General features: G+C 43.3%; 2 protein-coding genes across 2 annotated transcripts in view; one reads left to right on the forward strand and one right to left on the reverse strand.

Moving 5' to 3' along the window:
• RSPH14 (radial spoke head 14 homolog) overlaps window positions 1–12,936 on the reverse strand; it is a 140,114-nt gene that overhangs the window by 107,815 nt on the left and 19,363 nt on the right. The gene's annotated exons all lie outside the window — the stretch shown is intronic.
• GNAZ (G protein subunit alpha z) overlaps window positions 1–12,936 on the forward strand; it is a 94,997-nt gene that overhangs the window by 79,785 nt on the left and 2,276 nt on the right. The window lies entirely within an intron of this gene.

Raw genomic sequence — 12,936 nt, forward strand, 5'->3', positions numbered from 1 at the left:
CACTCTCTCTGATCACTTGCTCTCTGGGAGCTTGCTTGCTTCTGTAGTCCCTAGACCAGCTGGAGCAGCTTCCTCTGCTCTGCTGTGCTCAGCTGGGAGGTGGGAAACAGACTGAAGTACTCAGGCCAACCCCCCCCCCCCAATTCAGTTGGAGCTCTCAGGAGCACTTGGTGAGCTCAAAGCCACTCAGAAGGAAAAGGACAGCCCTCTGGGCTTCCTCCAACCCCCTTACCTCTTTGTCTTTGTCTCCTTTGTCTCTTCTGCCACTGCAACTCCCCTGGCCAACTCCTGTTTGCTCCCCCTGTCTGCTCGCTCTGATCGCTCGCTCTCTGGGAGCTTGCTTGCTTCTATAGTCCCAAGACCAGCTGGAGCAGCTTCCTCTGCTCTGCTCAGCTGGGAGGTGGGAAACAGCAGCCGGGAGGCGGGAAACTGGGGTGAGTACTGAGGTGGCCAGTTTTGTGCATGACACAAAATTACTCAGTGTGGCTAAAACAAAAAGGAATGCAAAATAATCTCTCCAAACTGGGTGAATACAACAAAATGGCAAATGCAGTTCAATGTAAGTAAAGTAATACACATTGGGGCACAAATAATTTCACATATATACTGGTGGGGTATGACCTGGTGGTAACTGAACCAGAAAGGAATGTTAGGGTTGTGGTGGGTAGTTCAAAGAAAATGTTGATTCTGTAGGGCAGCTGTGAAATGGCAAATCCTATACTGAGGATCATAAGGGATCAAAAATAAAACTGCTTATATCACAAGATCATAATCATAAGATCTTCGGGGGAGGCCCTTCTCTCAGTTCCACCACCATTGAGAGAGGACCTTCCCTGTGGCCACTCCTAGGCTCTGGAATGCCCTGCTGAGGGAGGCTGGGTTGGCCTCTGTCATCTTTCTGTTGGCAGGAAAAGCGGCTTTTATTCAGGCAGGCCTTTGGCATGTAAACTGGTCTGCTTTTAAAAAGAGTTAAACCGGTTGGATGCTGGCTATATCTTTTATTGTTGCGCTTTAAACTGTTATAATTATTGATTTTTATGTTATGTTTTAACAAAGATTTTGTTTTAACCTGTAGTTTATTATAGTTAGCTGCCTTAGTACTATTTTTGGTGGAAGTGTGGGGTATAATGTTTTAGGTAAACAAACAATGCCATTATACAAATCTATGGTGCAACGACAATTGTGTACAGTTCTGGTTGCTGCACCCCAAAAAGGTGTTGTGGAGCTGGAAAAGGTGCCGAAAAAGACAACTTAAATGAACAAGGGGCTGGAGCAACTCTCCTATGAGGAAAGGTTACAGTGTTTGTGGCTTTTTAGCTCAGAAAAAGGCTACATAAGAGGGTATATGATAGAAATGTAGAAGAAAGCATATAGGGAGAAGTCACCCTCCCTCATAATACTAGAACCTGAGGTCATCTGATGAAGCTGAATGGTGGGAGATTTAGGATAGATAAAAGAAATTTGCTATCACAAGATGTAGGGTCACCAACCTGGATGGCTTTAAAAGAGGATTAGATAGATGCATGGAGGATAAATGCCTACTAGTCATGATGGCTATGTATCTCCATATGCAGGGGCACCATGTGTCTCAATACCAGCTACTGGGGAGCAACAGCAGAAGAGAGCTATTGCGCCATGCCTGCTTGTGCACTTCACGGAAGCATCTGTCTGGCTACTGTGGGAAACGGTGCTGGACTAGATAGGCCATTACGTTCATGCCTCTATGTTTAGGAAGGCCCTCTTTAAAAGCATTTTAACTGGAGTTAAGTTTTAAGGACAGGGCAATGTAATGTTACTTGACTTAATGCTTTTTGCATTTTATTTTTAAAAATGACAAGATTATCATCTTGATGTTGTTTTATACACATGTGGCTGACTGCACTGTGTGTTAAAAATAGACCACTTACTTTTAAAAAATCTCTAATTTCCTTAAACACAGGTTGAGACTTCATATATATTGTAGGTGTACAGATATAAAATATACAACTGTTATATACTGTTCTTACTCTTCATTGTAGTGTATCACTAAAATGTATTTAATTTAGCCACATTACATTTTCTTCTGTACCAAAGGTTATGATTTTGCTGATGTAGCCTACCTATGTGGAATGGATTTGAGTCTTTAAAAAACAAAACAAAACTCTCAGGGGCATAACTTTTTAACAAAACTCTCTGACTTTCTTACTTTCCTGTTCCAAAAAGGAACGCTGTGTATCCTGGGAGTTTGCCGACTGCTCTGTTGTGGATGCTGGATGGCTGATAGGGCCATAGTCTGACTGGCTGTATCCTTTTGGAATTGTGGCAGATAAGCTGGCATTGAAGCTAGCTATCCAAGACACCCCCCTGCTCCCATACACTCTGTCCTTTAGGATCTGCTCTGGGAGGATTTTGTACAGGGGTTGAAATATTGCTGTGTGGCTTCTACTATTGATTAGCTTACTGTAGTATCCCACAGAAAAGAACTCTGTACCATGCAGCATCTAAAGTATCTTGAAAACTAGTGTTTAATGCTATGTCATACTTTTTACAAAAACAGTAAGCAGCATAGTGTTTTAAGTGTGCAGTAGATGTTGTTTCAAAGAACACAGTGTATGCAGGGAGAAGCCCTAAGAGACTTCTGTGATGACACTGCAGTTCCCCATAGAGTGCCACCATAGAGTGCCACCAGAGCACAGTGTATTGGCATTGCTTGGGGGTAGGACAAGCCATGCTCCTGTACACCAGGTCGTGTGGTCTCAGATTCCCAGAGCAGAGGTCACTAGTGTTTGACCTTGTGCCCTTCAGGTGTGCTGAGTGTAGACAAACTGGAAAGCATCTACCACAGATCTACAGAGAGAGGCCACATCTCAAGATGCTGGAAAATAAAACTTTATTTTCAATAAAGCCCACGTGTTTCGGCCCTGATATTTTTAGGAGCCTTCTTCAAGGATAGCTTTAAAATTGCCTTCTGAGAAGTCGGAATGATGTATCTCAACTCAATGACTGGCAGTTATTGAGTTGATGTGTCATTCTGAGCTACGTGTAAGCAATGCAAATGTGTTAATGATGCTGCAGCTAAAATGGTACCTTAGGACTGGGCTGCCTGCACTGTAACTTTGAACCACCCATCAAGCATTAATCTAACATAGCTGCAAAATGAAGGCATTGTGGGAGCTGGAAAAGGAAACATCCCTCACTGTTAAGCAGGCAGGTATCTCCTGCCTTGTATTGATAATGTCAAGAATTCAACCTGCACAAATCAAGATGGACGAGGGAAGGACTGCCCTCTTGCCTATATAGCTGTCTATCTAAGTCACATTGTCATTTACTTGTCATTAACTCTTTTAAGTATCGCTGTTGTAAATAAAACAAGGAAAGGTAAGCAATTATTTTATTTCTAAACACATTTGGAAAGGCCTTAAATAGGGAAATATTTCCCTATACAATGCTTAAAAGATTATGTAGAAGGGAATGTAAAGTGGCAGTGGGAGGTGGGGTGGGGGAGACAGACATGATATAGGATGCACTGGAAAATTACCTAGTCCATTTCAGTCAACTTTTAATAGAGAAATATTAGGGGCTTATGCTATTATCTAGGTTTAGTAGCCCTTGCTGTTTTAAATTGCAACTCGACTTAAAGTTATTACTACCCTGAGTGTAATTACACCCTGTGTAACCAGCACAGAAAGGAGAGGAGCAGTAGGCAACTGAAAACCTGCATTTCTAAACTGTGTGGCCAAAATGCATGCTGTATTCCTTGGGAGCTGCTTTGTACCAAGTACGTCTGTGATGGATGAGTATTACAGTATTCATGTTCAACATACTTGCAGCCTAGGTCTGCTCTTATTCCTGAATAAGCAGGTAGTGATGGTGATCAGGGTGCCTTTTATCAGCTTCATTTCTTGTGCTTTCTTAACGAGTGGTGATCTTACTAGACTGATCAACTTACTTTTTTGTGGTGCTCTTACTAGACTTACTTTTGTAACCTCCAGAATTGAGTGCTATATTGCATTTTGTATGGGGCTGCCCTTGAAGACAACTTGGAAGCTGCAGCTGGTGCAGAATAGTGTCTCTCAGAATGTCATCCTGCTGATTGATGGGAGGCAAAAGCATGTGCAACCAGTGTTGGTTTCTGGGCCCAATACAAGGCGCTGATACTTTAATTTTAAAGTCCTTTACAGTCTGGGACCCACATATTTAGGGACTATGGTAGCCCTTGGGAATACTACACACTCCAAGGGCCACCACTCTTTAAGTCCTGCTGTGCTCTGTAGTGTGTCAGGTTGACAGAGAGGGAGGAGGAGGAGGAAAAATTGTTTTCTGCTCTCTACTGCACCCCCAATTGCCAGTAAGTAAATGGAAGCATGGGAAAGGTGCTTTGGGGGCTTGGGAGCTGTGGGGGGTGGGTTTGAGGGATGGTGAAGCTTGACTCTTCTTTGAGCAGCCTTTTAATAACCCCCAACACTTGTTTCCAAGTCAGGCTCAGAAGGACTTTGTTGGCATCACTACAACTACAGTCTCTCCCTCTGGGGCCCCCTGCTGAGTTGCATGTCCCCTACTCATACTGGGCCTGGATGCCCTGCCAGTTTGATTCCAGGAATTCCCTTTGCCCCTCTCTTCTGTTAACAGAATCTGTGGGTACATAAAAACCTGCAAACCATGGAAGTAATTATCTGTCCTTGCTGTGGACTGATAATTACTTCCTCTCTTCTTAAAAGAGGAAACATCCTCTCCATCTCCCCAACAACAAAAAACATTGTTTGGTTAATGTTTCACATTTTGAGTATCATGGATCTCATCTCTACAGAACAGTGTCATTTTTTCCACTTCGTGAAACTCCCATGCTATCTGGGAAACACACGCATGGACATGCAAGCATTTGGGTATGTGAGCATTTGCGTAAAACCAAGCAGCTGACGTTCTGCCTCTGTGCCTGCTTCAGTGCTACAGCATCTGCCACATAAATAATCTTTTTCTGTGTTTCTGAATATATTACCACCTATAATATCACTTATTTGCTATTTCCATGGAAACTTGAAGAGGAATGGGAGTGACTGCATTCCGTTACAGCTATTAAAGTCCTGAGGCTGTATTTTGTTTAAGCTAATTCGAACTAACCACCAGTATAATTGATTGAGACATCCTGACTTATTTTAATAGCTCAGGGCAGGTTACCTTTTGAAAACAAAACAAGAAGACAAATACAGGTGAATACTCAAACTGTACCCTCTTCTGAACTGCACAAGATACAAGCTTGCAGCAGGACTTACAACTCTTGCATCCTTCCAGCTGCTTTGTCCCTCTCCATTTGAAGCTCACCGCCTTTTTTCTGATGGGGGCTGTCTTTCTCAGACCATCCTTCTGCCTCCCTCCATGCCACAGCCTGATCTTTTTGCTTATTGTCCTTCATCTACTTAAGTCTTCCATCCATCTGCAATACTCTGACACTGTGCCCCTCCCCTACAGTTTCTGGTAGGGAAGGGCACAACTGTCATGCAGGCCACCTGGGGGTGAGTCATTTTCACTTTCCCTCTGAGCAGAATTCCTTTTGTGCTCCAGAGAAGGTGGGAGAGTAGCCTGAAACCCAGTGATGATGGAATGCATCAGCCTGGGTCTGCTCTGCAATTCCAGCAAATGTATAGCACCACTGAACAGATTCATTGTATCCCCGGGGGGGGGGGGGGGATGTGACACTGACAATGTAGCACAAATGGGGAAAAATAGAAACAGTACAGAAGGAAACTTTGCCAAGATGGTTCAGAATTCTCCAATTTTAAAAAAAGGCAGCAGGAGACAGTATGAGAGTGCACCAATCAAACAATGGATTTTCAAGATCATAGTTGCTGGTGATCTCGATGGATTTTCAAGATCATAGTTGCTGGTGATCTGGCTGGAATTTCCCCTCTCCCCAGCAGCATGATGGTTTTTCAGAATGAAGGTCATAGAGATGTTAATTAAGAGCATCTTTCCCAAAGAATATTAACCTGCAGGGAATTAACAATGTAGATGACACAGCATTTAGGGATATCATGAGAGCTCTTGAATTAATACCAGTATATGAAATTTTAATGTACTGGGAGGATTAGCCTAATTTGAATGAACAAGCAAAATGTGAGATGGTTATCCAGCTTTGGCTATTTCACTTTCTCATCCTCTGATTTCTCCAAAATCAGACCACTCTATGTGTAATTATTACTTTCGCTAAAGGCCTTGCATTGCACTCTGAAAATTTGCAGGGGCTGAAGCAGCCCTTCTCGGGAAGGCAATACCACCACAGCTGAAGGATTTTGCTACACAAACCATTAATCTTCTCTCCCATGTTAACTGTGATTCTGTTAGCAGGGCCTCACCATTTTAAGAAAGAGTGGCTCAGATAGAAACATGGCACCTTTACTGATTCAGCCAGGGACAGTTGTGAGGTTTAATGTTTCCCTCACTTTTTGCACCTGAGAAAACAATTTGCAAAAACAGCAGTTTATGTTTAGCTTCCCACAGTATGAAATCTCCTATACTGAAAATTATTGTACCTTGGAAGCTTAGGTAGCAGGGTGGGGAAAATACATGATGCCTGAACAAACTTATTTGTTTGCTTATTGCGCAAGGTAACTTGCAGCTGAGTTTAGAATTACTACTTGGGCTTACTGTTTGAGAAAATGTGGTGCTCCCCCCAAATATGTTTTTTATGTAAAAAAATTTGGCTTTATTAATTCTTGGCTTCATCAAAGCCCAAAAGAGTGTTTGCATCTTATTGTGCTTTTCAACAACTCTGTTATGGTTCTGTTCTTACTCTTAATGTCTTTTGTGTGTGAGATAAAGCAAACAGCCTTGAATGATGGACTTTGTTACAAAATTTGTGGACTTTTATTCTGTGAGAATTTAGTGATTTGCATACTTTTAATTAGGATGTAGGAGGATTCTGTTTGGTGGGCATACCTTGATGGATTTTTCCCGGTTCAGCCCCATGGATTTTGTTCTGCTTCCCTCGGGTGCTGACTCGCTTTGTAGCGAGTCGAGCCACTATGTGGATTTTTGTGTTTTTTTTAATGTGCTAATTTTGTCCTAATTTTTTTGTTAAAAAAATATTGCCACTCTTGCGCAACTGTGTAGGATCACAAGTCTGCCTGTGTGTCTGCTATGTAGTCCCACAGGCATGTTCCCCTCTTGTCAATATCTTTGTCAGTTTCATCCTCTCCACATTACTTTGTTTAGACCAGCAGTGTCGTATTCCCAACTTGTCAATTTCAGCTGCCCCACCCCCCACCCCACTTCCATTGCACTCAGGCAAGTGTGCAGTGAAAGCGCGGCACCCCCAAGTGTCAGCTCAACCCTTCAAACCCAGAGGATCAGGTTGCTAAGTGGGTGATCCGCTCCTCTTTTCCCACACTGTCAGTGGGTGATTTGACAGCTCTCAGTGTCAAGCATGTGCAAATTACCCACTAACAGCTTGAGAAAAGGGGAGCAGATTGCCCCCTTAGTGAGGTGATCCCCAGAGTCTGAAGTCTTGAACTGACCCTTGGGGTTCCCCCCATCTATTGCACACTTCCCCAAGTCTCCGAAAGTCATTTTAAGCCAGATCTAGGGTCCACCTCTTTTTTGCAGCTCCCATTTGCAGTAACAGGGGAGCCGTGAAAAGGGGGTGGTCCCTAGATCTGTCTTAAAATGATTTGCTGGAGACTCGGGAAACTGTGAAACAGAAGGGGGGAACCCCCAAGGGTCAAACACTTTGAACACTGAGGACTTGCGATGCTGCACAGTTGCACAAGTGCAGCAATAAAAAATTAAAACAAACTATGATATTTGCACACACTTCGAGACCCACCCCCCAAATGCACACATTGCGATTTGTGCAAATGATGGAACTGAGGGGAGGGGAATGTGCAAACATTTCTTGGAGTCCCATCCCCCCCTCCAGTCCGATTCAGGCATACTACAGAAATCTATCAGGCTTGAATGGAATGGATTTCCCAGCAATGGACATCTCTGCTTTTAATGATACAATCCTGAGCAATACTTAGAACAAAAGAAATCCTGCTGGACTGAGATTGACTTCTAAGTAAAGAGTTGAGGGTAAGCCTGTAAGTAACCCTTTGTTCTGTCATCTGTGTCACACAATTTTGAAAGGTCCTCAGATTGTCTGTTGTGGCTCACCAACCTTGGTTTATGATATCTTATGCATCTTGTTCTTCTTCCAAGAAGCTCAGGGTGACAAAGACAGAGGGGTTGTCTCATTTTATGCTTTAAGATATGTTTAGGTTGTTTCAAAGGTATATTATACAGTGAAAAAAATACATTTTAGAGCAGTTGGGAGGCAGGATTCTAATAATATGTAAAATCCTATAACAAGCTTAGACAGAATATAGCTTTGACCAGGAATATGTGTCTCAAAACAAATCCCCAAGGTGGGATGAAGCTGACACCTCAGGTTTAGCCATGTTAGCCAGTCATGCTCACCATACATCAAAGTCATACTCTACTTAGCTTCCCTCAGTGCAGACACTTAGTCTATGCAGTTTCTGTTATTGTAAATGTCTGTTTCTGTTATACTGTGGAAGTCCCAGAGAGATACTGCTACAAGATTTCAGCCTTGAATAAGCTGGCCCCAAAGTAACTTTAGAATCATAGGGTTGGAAGGGGCCTACAAGACCATCAAGTCCAACCCCCTGCTTGGTGCAGGAAGCCTGATTCCCAGGCGGTCTCCCATCCAAGTACTAACCAGGGCTGACCCTGCTTAGCTTCCGAGATCAGACAAGATCAGGCACATCCAGCCCTTGTCTAAGGTTGATCCCTAACAAGTCAGAACATTCATCACCAAACCTTAAAAACAATATTGTAGAGCTGAAAAAGGTGCCCCAAAGAGCATCCAAATGACCAAAGGGCTGGAGCAACACTATCAGGAAATATGATGACATCTGGAGCTTTTAGTTTAGGAAAAGGCATCTGCATCTAAGGACATGACAGAGGTGTATAAAATTATGCATGGTTTGGAGAAAGTGGATAGAGAGGACTTTATCCCCGTCATATTACTAGACGCCAGGGTCATCCAATGAAGCTGAATGGCAGGAGATTCAGGACAGATAATGGAAGTACTTGTTCATACAGCACATAGTTAAACGATGGAATTTGTTTCCACAAGATGTGGTGATGGCCACCAACTTAGACAGCTTTAAAAGGGGATTAGACAACATCATGGAGAAGGTTACCAATGGCTATTAGCCATCACAGTGGCAATCTGATACAGGATCAGAGGCAGTATGCCAGGGACCAGCAGTGGGAGAGGGCTCTTGCCCTTGTGCCCTGCTTTTGCCTCCCCCAACTCTGATGCACCCATATTTTAATAGCCCCAAAGCCAAATTAATTCCTTTCTTACTGTAGAATCCATAGGTTGCTTGTAACATGAGATATTCTCATAGAAAGGTTTGTCCACATGATAAATCATCTAGCTGTCACTTGGCTCTGACAGTCTGCAATCCATTTGTACTTTCTCTCTGTTATGGCCTTGTAAATTGTAACTGGCTTACTGAGTTTTTATAACATTCTTATAACATCCAGTAGGTATAATATCTGGAAAGTGCTGAGGAAGTCCAGGCTGCTGCTCCCTCCTTGCTTTTCTGGTTTAAAACTGCACTACATAAATACATACATGGTTTTGAACACCATCTGTTGAGGACAATCCAGCCAAAGATAAGCACTTTTAAATCCCATCAAGCATGTGCTTAATCCCCTCAATGAAATAAATGGGATTAAGCATCTCGCCATGGCTAGATTGTGTCCAGTGGAGCTGGGTTATGCTTTTCACAAGTGTCTTAAATGCACTCATATGAAGAATTAATGCCTTAATTTGCTTGTTTCCCTGTTCCCATCCCACTCCCCTCTCCTTCCGTGTTGTCTATTAAATGTTAACCCTGCCAGCAGAGCCTTTTCTTTTATTTTTGTATAGCACCTAGAACATTTTAGGTGCTTTATAAACAATAAATAATAAATGAAAGACCCTTTTGTTTAGAACTGCTGTATTCGACTACAAAAGTAGTAAACATTTTCTGCTGATAAAACATATCATTTTAGTGGCAATCGGGCACCTGACGACTGCTGATGAAATCCTTGAACTGAATAGGCAGAAACATTGGTAGCATGGGGACTTCCTCCTGGAAGCGATTAGTAACGATACTTTTGGAAGTTGTAATTCTGAACTCTGCACAACAGAGGTCTTCCCTTGACAGCAAACCGTGAACCATGGACAGCTCCATGGTGAAATCTTTCCAGTAGTACTGTGAGTAAAAAACTGCACGTCATTGAATGATGTCTGAGGGTTGCTTGAAATGTCAGTTTTTGGTGCCGTCTGTATACAGAGTCTGTATAGACAACTGTATAGAAAAAGCCATGAGTAAATTGGCACACATGTTGATTAGACTAAAGGGAAGGGCCAAGGCCAGGGTTTGAGCAGAAGCTTTGCATTCAGAAGGTGCCAGGATCAGTCCCCAGCACCTCCCTACCTAAAATGAATTGGGTAGGAGATGATGGGAATGATCTACACTGTAGAACCACTTCTAGTCAGAGTAGGTAGCACAGGATTAGATGAACAAGGAGGTGCAATACAGTTTTACGTGGCTCAAAGTCCAGCTTTAATTCAGAGGCACTATTTCCAAAACCTGATATTCCCAAAATCACTGCCACCACCTTAACTTAAAGAAATTATCCAATGTGGTCTGTTCTTAGTGGCAATTGAGAGAATAGGTGTCATTGTTACGTGCCTTTGGATAAATGCTGTTCTTTACTCCTAGCATGTAGAATCTTTTCAGACCCTGGACCAAAGTCTACTCAAAATGGGTATTTGGGACCGACTTTATTATTATTTTTTTACCATATTTTCTTATGGTCATAGTACCTTCAGTCAGGCTGCAACCTGGTAGTGGTCCTGATCCACCAGTTGATAACCAATGATTAAGGACACTGGCTAGGAGAGAAATATGGGATCCTCTAGGGAAAACTCCCCTAATATTATGTAGAAGACCAAGAAGCAGAATATTGGTTCAACAGTGTGCTGTATGCTGACCTTGGAGCTCACAGCAGCATCCTATAATCAGGATCCAAGGAGTGACTTCAGGCATGCTCAAGGACATGTCCATTAAAACATTTTTACTTTTCCTTTGAACAGCAGAAACACACACACACACACCACTGCAGCGTCACAAACTGCTTTTGAAATGCCTCTCGATTTCAAAACAGGTTTGCTATAGTAAGGGGCTGCTTTTTGAGAAACACAGCCCACCCCAAAGGGTACGTGACATGAGTCCTCTTGAATCCAGGCCAACATGCAAAAGTGGTGGTATACCAGACTGATGCCATCACATCATCCCAAAGAGTGAAATGGTCCTGTAGGAGGACCTGAAGTCGGCCCGTGCAGCTACTCTAATGGAGTCCAAGGGCACAAGCCTGTCTGGATAGTTGCCAGCCTCCCAAATCGGGGACTGCTGACTCTCCTATGCTGGGCAGCTAGAGCATGGAGGAAACCCTCTCCTCTGTGCACCGACTGCCCTGCATTTTTGTGTGACTTCGGGGAGGGGGAGGTAAGGGGCCTGGATGTGTGATAGGAAGCTGTGTAAAGCAGCTTCCACGGTCCCCTCCCTACTCCACCCCCTTTTCCCCATCTCTGTGCTCTGTTTCCAAATGCAGAGACGTAGCTGGCGTGGAGAGAACCATGCCAGCTATGAGGGGGTGAGGGACGGGGTGGGGAGCGCAGTTTGTAGGGACCATGGTTCCCAGAAACCAAACAATCCTATGGTCCTCTGAACAATCCAGTGGCCATAGGATGGCTCCCTCAAAGCTGCAAACAGTAGTCAGAATAACCTTGAATACATATCCTTCCAAGTATCATGGTTTAAAGAATACAAGAGATGCATCTTTAACTACTTTGAATATTCAATGTAGGGAAAGGAGTGGTCCTATTCACATGTGAAAGGGGGAAGGGTGGTTAGGCTAACTATGGAGCAGGGAGGGTTATGCTAACCATGACACGCATGCCTGTCACATGACCAGGAACCGCGTGGTGTGCTGTGGTTTACTTACCCATCCCCGTTCTGGGTTACTGCGTTGTCCTGCCGCTGATTATCCCAGCGGCCATCATACTGGGAAATGGGTGTGCGCCAACTGCTCCAGTTGTCGCTATGTGATGGTGACCATAGAGTCTGGCTGTGCTGCCTAGAGCTTTGCTGGAAGTGGCGGACACTCTAGGCTGCCGTCTCTATTGTCACTGTGTTTTTGCACGGAACGGCCATTTTCTAACAATGGAGATCTTGCCACATGACACAGTAAGCCACTCTGGGCCCCCTTAACCCCACTGCAGAGAGGTGGTTAGCTAGGATAGTTTCCTAGCCATCATGGCTGGGATTTTGACCCCACTCATGACACGCTAAGCCACTGTGGTTCACTCAAAAATGCGAATCACGGTGGTTTCGTGTGGCGAATGAACAGGCCTAATTTCTAAGAAGGGGCAATAAGATAATGTCAACAGAGAGAAAGAGATGCTATTAGGAAAATGTTAAGAACTATTCCTTGTGGTAACAGGGTAGAGTTTGGTTGTAAATGACAAGATGCAGATGTCAGGAACACATTTATAACACTAGTGATAGTTTAGCAGCAATGCAAACTACCTGTGGAGATTTGAGTCATCGTTGGATGTTTATTTAAAGTTATCTCTGGCTTTGGTATAATTAGCTCTTTTTCAAAGCAGACACCTAGATTTCATTAATCTATTTAAGACTCCTTAAGCATCCACTTTTACTATTCAGAGGTAAGGTGTAATTTCGTTTTAGTATTTTTCGGTGGGATGTTTGTTTTAATATTGTCACTGATTGCCATTAATTCTGATGTGTACTGCTATGTTGTTTTTATTTGTGAGCTGCCTTGAGAGGTGGCCTAACAATATTTTTAATAATAATTTTCTATAAAGAATAATGACAA

This window comes from Heloderma suspectum, chromosome 13 (genome assembly GCF_057233095.1).
Source record: "Heloderma suspectum isolate Gila_16-S chromosome 13, 16-S_ref, whole genome shotgun sequence".
NCBI classification, from domain to species: domain Eukaryota; kingdom Metazoa; phylum Chordata; class Lepidosauria; order Squamata; family Helodermatidae; genus Heloderma; species Heloderma suspectum.